At 35.6% G+C, this 12,992-nt stretch overlaps 1 long non-coding RNA gene across 1 annotated transcript; it reads left to right on the top strand.

Moving 5' to 3' along the window:
- The first annotated feature begins 8,706 nt into the window (after positions 1–8,706).
- On the top strand, positions 8,707–10,074 carry LOC132091906 (uncharacterized). Its single transcript, XR_009422158.1, has 3 exons — positions 8,707–8,775; positions 9,489–9,573; positions 9,994–10,074. It is a non-coding gene; the product is annotated as an uncharacterized LOC132091906 (long non-coding RNA).
- Positions 10,075–12,992: the final 2,918 nt, after the last annotated feature.

Raw genomic sequence — 12,992 nt, 5'->3', positions numbered from 1 at the left:
TTGTTCAGCACATCCCACAGATGCTCGATTGGATTGAGATCGGGGGAATTTGGAGGGCACGTCAAAACCTCAAACTCGTTGTTGTGCTCTTCAAACCATTCTTAAACTATTTTTGCTTTGTAGCAGGGTGCACTATCCTGCTGAATGAGGCCACAGCCAATAGGGAATACTGTTTCCATGAAATGGTGTACATGGTTACGAATTAATTAATTAACGAGGCATTTAGGCCACTGACTGGAGGCCGCCGTGGCCTAAAGGATAGAGATTCAGACTTGTAACCCAAAGGTTGTGTATTCGAGTCTTCTGATGCGCACTGGTCCTGTTTTCGGTGGTGGACAGGAGTCAGTAGGCACCCTGACTGGTCTGCAGCTACGCATTAACAAACTGTGATGCACTGCATTCTGACACCCAGCCAGTGCTGTCGCTATTGTGGTGAAAGTTGGTGACGATTATAGGGGCCCACGGCCATCTCAACCGACTGGTTGAGGCCAGAATAAAAAGACGCTCAGGACAGATGACGGGCCATTGCTGTGCATCGTCATGAAAGCATATAATTTAAACGTGTTTTTAAGCCTTGCCAATTTAAACATTCAAAAAAGTTTAAAGCATTCAAACACAAGACATGGAAAAACTCAACTGAGTAGTTGTGCGCACTCAGAGAGTCGTGTCTCACGGACAGCAACACCAAACCAAGCTCTCCTTCGTGTACCAAGCTCTCCTTCATGCATCTGAAGGAACATATACAAACCGCAGTTTAAACAAAACAAACAGAAAAAGATGTGAGAGAGCCCACTCAAGCTTCCGCACGCAGTGTTCTCTGCTCACAGGGCGCACGCAAAGAGACACATCTGAATTTGGCTATTCTTGCTAAATGATTTCAAAATACCCATCTTTGATAGTAACCTCAAAAAAACAACTTAGAAAGAAATCAGATGTGTATCATTATAATGGATGTACTGTCTCTTAAAGTGACAACACCTAATTTACTAGCTGCTGTTGGTGTCCTCAATGTAAATTCAAGAAAATTAAAGAAAGAAAATCACTCACTACTCTTGAATGAATTACTTTGTAGTTTTTTTTACTAGTGGTTGCAAGACACTATGGTTCATTTATGTAAGTGAGGATAACATAATAAAGTAAACTGTGACATTATACCCCAAAATTCTTCATACAATGGACTACCAGTAAAATTTATAAATAATTTGGGACCAAAAATTATTCAGACACTTTGACCTGAGCATGTTTTGCTTAAGCATTTTTTTCTTTAATTGCTAATGCAACTTTTTCACCACAGACTGAACAAAATTAAGCATTGCTTGGTAATTGGTTGAGTTACATTGGTATAATCTAACTGTGATCTTAAATTTAACAGTTGACAGCTATTCCGCAGAATTCATTACTTACATTTCAATCAAAGTTATCTGACATTATCAAGATGAATTTGTTCTGACACAGTTTAACTCTGAGTTCTTGTCCTTATTTTATTACAATTTTCTAAATTATATCTATAATAAACTGATAATGTGAGAAATGTTGAAGGTGTCTGAATAAATTTTGATTTGACTGTATATTTCATTTTTAGAGTGAAGACTACGCAGTGCCATTTTACATTTGATTATTCGGTTTCTGTACCTGGACACCTTCAAACTTGAAAAAAAAAAACTGTATGAATGGCACAAATAGAACAAACATACAAATGAAACAATTTCTAACAGGGCCCCCTGGTACAAGCTGCACTAGGGCCCCCGCAAACCCCAGCCACTTTTGAAATAATTGATTTATTAGATTTAAGAAATGAATGTTTTTTTGTAATTTAAAATAAAACCATATTTATCATTTGTTTTATTTTCTTTTTAATAGTATTCCAACAAATATATCTACAGTAAAAAATTATATATATATATATATATATATATATATATATATATCCCAAATACAATTACCCAAATCCATTTAAGAAATATTCATGGCTGGTAAAAATAAAAATTCTCAGTTCACTCGTCATTGGCAGGTAAGTCCATAAAGGTGATTCTGGCCCCTGATCCTGCTTGTCCCAAGAAGGGTTCTCAAACCTACGCTCTATAATAAGACCAAGAAGATGGACAGGGGAACAGAATGAAGAGATGAGGTGCAGGAGGGAGACACAGAGAAAAAAAGCACAGAGGGTTGGGGATGAGAGTAAGCTGGCAGCATTTTCAGCGCTCTGGCAAAAAGGCTGAGAAGAATTCCATCAGATTCAGGCCTGCCCAGAGACTCCACTTATCTATTGAGAGCAGGTGTGTGTGTGTGTGTGTGTGTGTGTGTGTGTGTGTGTGCATGAGGCATGAGGTATGAGTCAACAGGGAGTGTGCTGTTCCCTTTGAGCCATAGCTTGATGAGGAGAGGAGAAGAGATCAGAGCAAAGCAGACAAAATGTTTTTTTAATGCTTGGTAATCAGGCAGTCAAGTTTTCTCTCATAGCTTAGCAAAATATTTCCATGTGAAATGAGCTGCAATGTTCATCTAGAGTACATCTATCCTCAACCGCATAGACATGCGCTCACCCTAACACACATATGTGACCCTGGACTACAAAACCAGTCTTAAGTCGCTGAGGTATATTTTTAGCAATAGCCAAAAAATATTGTATGGGTCAAAATTATCGATTTTTCTTTTATGCCAAAAATTATTAGGATGTTAAGAAAAGATCATGTTCCATGAAGATATTTTGTAAATTTCCTACTGTTAATATATCCAAAACTAAATTTTTGATCAGTAATATGCATTGCTAAGAATTCACTTGGACATCTTCAAAGGCAATTTTCTCAGTATTTAGATTTTTATGCACCCTCAGATTCCAGATACGCAAATAGCTGTAACTCAGCCAAATATTGTCAGATTCTAATAAACCATACATCAATGGAAAGCTTATTTATTCATTGTATTTACTGTATAAATCTCAATGCCGAAAAATTGACACTTAAGACTGGTTTTGTGGTCCAGGGTCACATATTTTCTCTCTTATATGAACAAAGCACATTGTCTTTGCTTTGATGTTCATTTAGAATGGCAGATCGTAAAAATAAGATGCAGAATGTCACTGCAGCTTAGTCTTCTAACTGGTACCTGGAATAGAATACAATTCATTATATATTTTAATTAGATTGTATATCTCAAATTTCTGAAAATTAAATTCAAAGAAACTATTGAAATGACTGTCAACATTGCAATACTGGCACATCTATTGTATAAAAAAAGAACGAATTAACACTCCTCATCTCCCGATTTACTTTTAGTAATGCTTTTTGATTAAAAATAACTTAAAGAACTAAAATAATATCATAGATTTATTTTCTATTTAAATTGTTCTGTTATGTTTCTCTTATTTATTCAAATGAGATGTATTCCAGTAGGCAGATGTAGTTAGTATTGTATTTAGTCAGGCTTTACATGGAGACCAAAAAATACATTGCCATTCAAAAGTTTGGTATTTGTAATATTTATCCTAATGTCTTTGAAAGTCTCTTATGCTCACAAAAGCTGTGTTTATTTGGTCAAAAATACAGTACAAACAGTAATATTGTGAATTATTGCTACAATTTGAAATAACGTTGTTGTTGTTGTTTTCGTATATTGTGTTTTCAGTGTCACATGATCCTCAATGCTGCTCAGGAAACATTTCGATAATACTTTAGAATAATGGTCCATTAATTATTGTTAGTTAACTACTTTAGTTAACATGATGTAAGCAAGAACAATCCTTCTACAGCATTTATTAATCTTAGTTGATGTTAATTTCAACATTTACTAATGCATTATTCAAATCAAAAGTTGTGCTTGTTAACATTAGTTAACGCACTGTGAATAAGCATGAACTAACAAGGAATAACTGTGTTTTCATTAACTAACATTAACAAAGATGAATAAATACAGTAATACATGTATTGTTAATTGTTTGTTAATTAATGAATGAATTGACATTAACTAATGGACAATTATTCTAAAGCATTACCAACATTTCTTATTTTTATCAATGTTCAAAACAATAGCACTGCTTAATATTTTAGTGTTCAAAAGAACAGTTCAGAACGTCTTTACTGTCATTTTTGATCAATTCAATGCGCAATTGATGACACTATGTAATGCATCCTTGCCCTAAACTTTTAAAAGGCATTATAAATAATATATTTTTTCAGTAACAGTAAATTTAAATTTTGTTTCAGTTCTCATAGGGTTAAGAGAAGTCATAAATGATTTCTTTTTTGAGCTGTTGGAGCATGAGGGTTAATTAAAAGTAACTTATACAGCACTTAACAGAACAGAATGTATAGTAAAAGCTGAAGGCTACAGATGCTGCTGCAGTCTTATGGGAAGGTTGACAGCAGCGGCTCATCTTCATACTGTAGAGCAGAAATGTGCTTTCTATGTTTTTTAGAGTCAGACCAGGGGCTGTAGACACTTCTGCACTGCTAATGTATAGCTAAAGTAAATTTTGAACAATGTTGGACTCACTTCTGAGTAGAGAATTATGTAAATTCTGCTGTTTTTACTGCACATTTGCTGTATTGTCAGAATGCATTGATCTGATTGCCATCTTTACCCCTATGCCCCCTTCTTGGCAGAAGTTGTAATATAATCCATCATGCCAAATCAAATCAATAAGGCATGAAAATATTTCTCAATTTTTTTAGTGTGGTTTAGTTTTCCTGACAGTAAAACTGTCTGAACTAAGTCCAAGGTTGAATAATTTGAGCTCAACCCTCTGCTGCTCAGGTGTCTGTTTTTGAACATTTCACCCATCATTCTGTCAGAGACCAAGAAGATTTTTTACATTCCTCAATTTTCATGCCAGGTTTTCTTATGAAATTGGCAAAGCAGTCCATCCTGTGTATTCACCATTCAAATATTTCTCTATTTTGTCTGACGTATTTTTTTTTACCCATTACAGGAAAACCACTTGAATTTGACATGTAGACAACATGTGCAACATAATAGTACAGATGTAGGAATCATGTTACCAATGTGTGGATCACATGTAGATATATATGTGTCAGAATACACAGGATGCACTTAAAAATATATATGTTTAAAATCTACTTTGGCTTAGTGTCTTTATTTATTTTATTTTTTTAAAGCCAAGAATAATTAAACATGCAGGGCTCTATACACTTATGTTTTTAGCGCTTTCACATGCATTTATACTGCACATACCGATTGCATTAATAATGTTATGAGATAGATGTTTTAAATAGGAAAAGCAGAATACCAGTAGGTTGCGGCAAGCCACTGTCAAACTGAGTGAGCTGTTGAGTCATTTATTCAATTGATTCTTTCAAAACAGCTGATTCATGCAGGAACAAAGTAAGAAACTGTTTTTATAAATGGATCAGTGAATCACTGACTGATTCTTTCGATGCAAATTCATTCAAGGAAACACCACTGTGTTGTGCTGCAGAGACGCACAACATGGTTTTGTTTGAAACCATTTTCTTTAGCGAAAAAAAGACAATATTGTCTCACTTATTATTTCATTTAATATAACGTATTATTAATATAATATATTTTAATATTTCACTTAATATAAAAATAATATATCATATTAACTAATATTATTCACTAATTATATTAACTAATATCTCACTTATTATAAATCACTAAATATTTATTTCTTGTTTACTTAATTGTTGCCCTGACACAAAGAAAAGTCTGCCACAGAATGCATTATATCTATCTATCTATCTTTTTTTTTTTTTTTTTTTTTTTTTTTTGGATTGGTATGTGTTGCGACTTTGTTGTACAGACATTATTTCACATAGAAATGTTTTTATTATTATTATTATTATTAATATTGATTGGTCTATTTCTAGCTTTTGGTTAGATTTTTTTTTGTTTGTTTGTTTTTTTTTTTTTACTGTAAAGTTGAGCAGTCTGTCCATGAAAATGTCCATATTGTTGGTTTCATTAATTCATTAATAAAAGGGCAGGGATCAGGCTGTATCCATTGGTTGTGAATTGGATTTTTTGTTTGTTTGTTTTGTTTGTTTTTTTTTACCAGAAAGAACCAGAGAACCAGAACCAGAGAAATTAAACTGTAATAAAAATAGAGGATGTCAAAAAAATTATTAATAAATAAAAAAGATATATATATTGCATTGAGAACATGAATTAATTTTCATTTTATGCTAAGTTAAATTTTTGGCCATTCTTTGTCTATTTTTCCTTTTATGTTTTACAGGCTGTATTTATACTGTATAATATTACATTTATCTAAAGCTAAACCCATGTGTAACAATAAAACTTCATATTCATCGGGAAGAAGGAGGCGGGAACCGGCAGACAATCAAAATGACAACTTTAATAACAAAATAAAGTCAAAACAGCACGGCAGCCCCTGACGCACAAACTAAATCAAAACACAACAAAAGCCCAATCCTAGTCCTCTCTCGGCCTTCACTGTCGTCGCTCCAGTTTTATATCCTTCCATCTCCTCCGTGGGACTCGAGACCGGTGGGTCGAGCAGGTGTCACTCATTTCTCAATCACTCCACAAGCTTCGCTCCTGTTCCCATGACTCTCGGCCCCGCCCCACTCACTTACATTTTTATGTTTATAAATTTGGTGATTTCAGTAGTCAGCTCTTTCTGTGGTTCTAAACGTAACTATAAGACCTGAAGAACATGTGAACCTCCCTGAAGAGTCCTCTCTGATCCTTTCATTACCGGCCCGAGGCTCAGCAGAAGTGCTCTAACTTATTTACAGTGCACTCAAGATTGTTTCTTTACGGGAGAGTTTGAGTGAGACTCGAGGGTTTCAACCAAATACTTTGTTTGTTCCCCTTTGGGTCTTTATTATAAGGGTTGAGTTCTGGTTCTAATAGTCTCCACACAGCAGCATATGTTTCCCAGAGCCTGTAAATGGCTGATCAAAACACACCACTCCACACTGCTCACATACTCTGGTCTGGAACATTTAGTGCTCTTCGACTGCAGTCTTGGACCACCAAGTGACCAATCAAGTTAGAGGACCAGAACTAACTGTTATAGAAAACTTAGAAGGCACTGCATTGCACTGCCCTGCATCATATTTGTTGAATGAAATCCAATACTTGCTTCTTAATATTTCTAATTCCTAATAATTCCAAAAAAATAGTGTTGTGTCATACTTTTTAACAAAATATGATGTCCATTTGTATATTTAAAAAGTCTTATTATGCCTTAATCAGCAGAAAAACTACTACAAAAACATGATTCCTGTCAGCCAGGTTATAAATGTTTGTTCAATTCTCAGCCGATCTATACATATATGAATGATTCTGAAAATTAGGCAAAAATGACCCAGATGTTTTCTGTGAGATCAGTGGGTGTTTTACAACGTTTAAACAATAACTGAGAATTACAGATTTCGTGGAAAAACAAAGCATATTTGTTTATAAACTTGATTAAATTTCTTTGACAATATAAAATAGAGTATTTGAACATATATTTCCACTACTTTGCAGATTGTAAGCTAAATTATACAATTTGAATATATATATATATATATATATATATATATATGTCATTAAAACCTAAACTTTTGAAATTTTCTTGCTTTAATTTTGATAAGTGCATTAAAGCTGATCTGATGGAAAAATAAATAAGCAGAGATTTACTAAAGATGCAGAGCTTTATCTTTTAAAATAAATAAATAAATCCTGACAGTTCTGCAGTTAATAAGCTCTGTGCTTTTCTGCAGTGCGGCCTTGCTAATATTGTTACAGCCTTGTGATTAATCACTTTAATCATATTTTTCTCAGCTACGTGTCTAAATTCTAAGTGTCTGTTCAAAGTTAATGCAGCTACTACTATTAAATGAGAAAGGCCCGACTGCATGCCGCAATCGTACAGAACAATGACCAGAGATATATATCCTCACAGCAAATTGTGTGAGTGTGTGTTTGAGTGTGCATGTTCAGTGGAGTGGCTCTGCTCACATCATTCCTCTGTGGACCGGCAGTTTGTCAGCGGCATGGTAACGGGGTCATGCTCTGAAAATGAGCATCGACTGGATGAGCTCTGTGGTCACGCTACGCTGAGTGTCAAACACACATTCACAAACACACAAAATACACAGCAGTAGACACACAACAAACATAAACTCAAGCAGCACAGAAATAAAAAAAAATTGATATTTGCCAGTTTTGGACTTTTGCACTAACGAACATCACAGTATGTGTGTATCAGTATGGCTCCCTGGTACCTTGTAAACAAGACTCTGTGCCCTGGTGGAGTGATAACGGCTTATGCACCCCAGTGTTGGGGAAGCAATTTTGAAACTGATGTTAGAGTGCTATTTAGGATGGATAGCATACAAGTTTGGAAGAACAAACTTTTTTTCCAATCTAAAGAACATTTTGTGTAATAGAAATGTTCCACTGATGTTAAAAGTTCATGTTAAAGGTATATGGGCATTCTTTAGCAATAATAAATAAACAAAAAGTAGTAAGTAAAAATAGATTAATTTAAAGGACATACTATTTTGCTAATTTGCAACATTTTATGTATTTTTTTTTTATTGGAAAAAATAAAGTTTTCACAGATTTTTGTAGAATTTTTTCACAGATTCTGATTTAATTTGTTTATCAGCCTAAATTATTAGCCTCAATTATTATTATAATTGACTGATTAAATGTAAGAAAAGCAAAGTGCGTTTGAATCCGCGTGCTTTTTTTTTTTTCTTTTTCTTTTTTAAACAAGATCCGTCTGGCAGTGGCAGAGACGGTCGGTTTGGGTGGTCACTTTTGGCTGACTTATTTTCGGTAAGTTTTGACTTTTCTATTTTAGATTTGTGATAACAACTATGTGTTCATTTTGATGGTTTGATTATTGCATAGACGTTACGGTTCAAAATTATCTGAACGTGAGTTTTAATCACAATAAGGTTAACGTCGCAGTCATTAAAGTGCTGACTGCCTGTGTGTGTCCTAGCTAATGTTAGCCTTATTTAAAAGTGTCAAACGTTTACGTTAGTAGTTTTATATCCACTGAAAATTTTGCAGCAATTAATTTATCAAAGTCTGCATCAAAGAAGGAACGTTTGGAAAAATGCAGTACCAGATGGCAGGTGAACTTGGATACCAATTACGTTAAACATTGATGTGTAGCAGCAAGTGCTTGTATGAATTCAGCCATTTTATTTTAGTAAGCTAGCGGTATGAAGGTCCGGTCACCTTTTTAATGAAAATAAAATGTAATGTTTTTAAAACCTATCGTTAGACAACAGCCTTTCACGGCTTAAGTGTGGGAGGATTTGGGCTAAAGGTTAGCCCAAAGTTAGCATCAGTAGCTTCATCCCTGTGCATCTCAGTCTAGGAGATGAAGCAAAAACCGTTCACTTTGAACGCAATGGGCGGCAAGTTGTTAAAATCTGCAGAATACTGCACACAGACAAACTGCATGCAGGTATATATGCAGAACAGATCCTCCTGCTTGTAATTCACACAGTATTGACACATTATCAATCTGTTCACAGTACCAAAGCAGACGTGAAACTGTCATTCGCAAGCCTTATCCTGTACCTCGGCGAGAAAGAAGAAGAGCTATTTGAAGATTGCCCGGTAAAGCATGATTTTGTTTTTGTCATAAAAATCATTTTTAAGCGCAAGGGAAAAAGTAAGACACAAACATGAAGATTTTCCACTCAGCAATTGTCCAAATTATGTGCAGTCACAACTTAAACGTAGTCTGGATATTACAAAGGGTTTCCTGGCACTGTAAAGATGCAGAGTCACACAATGTATGGTTTCGAACAACATTCATTTTATGGGTACAATCTGTGAATTTTATCTGTCTTGCACAATGTTCTACTAACTTTTTTACTTATGTTGAATCAAGGTAAAACACATTATACTGAATTTAACAATGTGAGTTATGTTAAGTAATTTTTAGCAAGCATGTTCATTCTGCATTGATAATGAATCTCTTTTGTACTTGTTTCTCAATAGAATTGATCTTTCTTTTTTATAAACTGTATGCAGGAGGACACTCGCAGTGATGCCGCTGAACATGTCCTTAAGATACTGGTCATCCATGGTGCTGATAAAGAGGATCCAGTCGATGTGTCCATCATTTTGGAAGGCAGGGAGATGTTTCCAGGATGTGGCGGTACTGCTAAAGCTTGCACACTGCTGATGGGGCTTATTTATGCCCTCAACCTGGCATACCCCCCAATACTGCGCTACACCTTTGAGGTGTTCCACAAACATTTCCTGGACCTGGATGGTGTTAAGATGTCCCCGAAAGTGCAATCTTTAAAGTTGAAGTTGCTCTCCTAAATGCTATCAACATGGTACGTGCTGTACAATCGAGGCTGTTGGTAGACTCCAAATTACATCTCCATCTCAAATTTTTTACAAAATCTTGACTACTTTTTATTTCTTGAAATGTTTTAATGTGTTACAGTTTTAAGAGCATAAAGAGCACTTAGTGTCGGTTTGAATGCTGTCATTGCATTAAAGGGTTAGTTCACCCAAAAATTAAAATTACGTCATTAATAACTCACCCTCATGTCGTTCCAAACCAGTGAGACCTCCGTTTATCTTTGGAACACAGTTTAAGATATTTTAGATTTAGTCCGAGAGCTCTCAGTCCCTCCATTGAAACTGTGTGTACAGTATACTGTCCATGTCCAGAAAGGTAAGAAAAACATCATCAAAGTAGTCCATGTGACATCAGAGGGTCAGTTAGAATTTTTTGAAGCATCGAAAATACATTTTGGTCCAAAAATAGCCAAAACTACGACTTTATTCAGCATTGTCTTCTCTTCCGTGTCTGCTGTGAGAGAGTTCAAAACAAAGCAGGTTGTGATATTCGGTTCACGAACGAATCATTCGATTTAACCGGTTCTTTTTGAACCAGTTCACCAAATTGAACTGAATTGTTTTAAACGGTTCGCGTCTCCAATACGCATTAATCCACAAATGACTTAATCCCTGAGTATAATATCTATTATACTAATAATAATAATAAAAGTATAATGATATTACATTATAAACATTAAGTAAATAATAAATATTGCAGTATTATATTGCAACAGAAAGACGGCCAAGCAGGCATCTACTGTACACAGTCAAAAGGATTCACTAAACTGAACAGAACTTCTCAGTTCAGAAGAGATGTTTTAGTTTCTTACCAATTGCTGACAATTGCTAACAGCTGTGTGTGAAATAGCAATGTTACAAAAATACCTGTGGAAAAAGTTTGTGAAAAGCTACTTAAACAAATCTTTTGAAAACCGCAGAGCTGCTGTTATAATACTGAAAAATGAAGTTAAATAGGAAGCACTGCTACTTTTAGCTGTTCTCCCAACACTGTTACGCACAAGCAGACTGCAGTAAGGGAAATCAGGGCACATGATCTGGTTCACATAACAAAGACTGTTTAAGGACATGTCAGTGTCCATCACTCACATACACTAGCCAGAAGCCATATAACAGCAGATGAGACAGAGACAGAACAAGACAGGCAGATACAGACCAGAAGTGAGCATTGAAGGGTGGAGGGGCAAAGAAAGTTACCAAGATAAGTTGCCTTACTACAGTGACAGACAGGTTACATTTCTGTCCAATGAAATCCAAAGGTGGGGTTGCAAGGTCGCTGGAAGCAATGCATGGCTCCTTAATTAAAAGTCACCACTGTGTGTGTTCAGTGAGAGAGAGTGTGTGTGTGTGTGTGTGTGTGTGTGTGTGTGTGTGTGTGTGTGTGTGTGTGTGTGTGTGTGTAGTTTGAAAGGGCTTGCTTGGCTTTCTAATTAGCCTAGGCCAGATAAAAGGCAAAATACCTGCTCCTAGTGACATTCAGATTCTCTCTCTGTCTCTCTCTTGCTATCTCTCTCTTGGTCTCTCTCTCTATTCCTATTTGAATGTGTCAGTGTAATTACGGTTCCTGTGATCTGTCTGACAGCTGTTTAATGTCAGGGAATCAAGAGGGGAAAGGTTATCCTGTTTGTAAAGTGTGTGGGTGTGTGTGTGTGTGTGTGTGTGTGCGCGTGCATGTTTGTGTGCACACATGTAAGTGTGTTTCTTTTTCATTAAGCACTGAAATCCTCCTTCTATTGCCTGATACCTTTTGCACTTGTCATTGAGCATAAATTTGGATCACATTTGAGGACGGTGTTGTCTAAGAAACAAGATAACAAAGAAAGATTGATTCTTCTGTTCCCTAATTATTAGACACTTGACACAGCGATGTGAAGAGGTTCACTTACCAACTGATCCCCATCATGTTTCCAACCCCAGTATTCTGCTATATTAGGCAAGGTTTCTCTAAGTTTTCTGAATCAGGTACACCTTGCATTACCCACCTCACACTCATCGCAAATAATAACCTAAATTTCTATCTTTGCCATCCTGCATACTAAACTAAGGGAATTTAAAAAAGGAATGTCTTTATTTATATATATATTTCGTATATTTATTTTTGCAGCGTATATATAAAACATTGCAAATAACAATGAAATCAGTCTTTCCACATTGCATTGTTACTGCTAATGTGATTCTACTAATGGCTGTCTAATGTAGTGCACAATCTTTCACAGATTTTTTTTTAACTCAGTTATTTTTATTTATTTATTTATTTTTATTCTAATGTTCATGAGAACAGGACAAAGATTTTAGAGGTGAGCCTTTCCTCAGGCCTGATGAGTATGTTGTACCATGAAGGACCTTAACAGGACCCCTTTAACACATGGCTCCAGACAACATTCCTATTTGTGCCATAGAGATACAGTTCCCTTTCAGTCAGTCACGTTCTACGTTACATCAGCCATTACGTCTTTTTAAAGTATTTCATACCGCTCGGCAGTGGCGGACTGGGACAGTAAATCAGGCCGGGAATTTGACTCCACCCCAGGCCACCTCTGTTGCTGCAGTCACCACCATCCAATTCATGTGTCCACCAGACTGCTAAATTCTTTGGCTCTTTCAGTTGTTTGAATTGGGTGATACTTAAAATATTAATCAAAATCCTTAGACTGTGG

Source organism: Carassius carassius, chromosome 18 (assembly GCF_963082965.1).
Source record: "Carassius carassius chromosome 18, fCarCar2.1, whole genome shotgun sequence".
NCBI classification, from domain to species: Eukaryota; Metazoa; Chordata; class Actinopteri; order Cypriniformes; family Cyprinidae; genus Carassius; species Carassius carassius.
The sequence above is the reverse complement of the archived record's forward strand: the minus strand, read 5'-3'. Positions and strand labels throughout refer to the sequence as shown.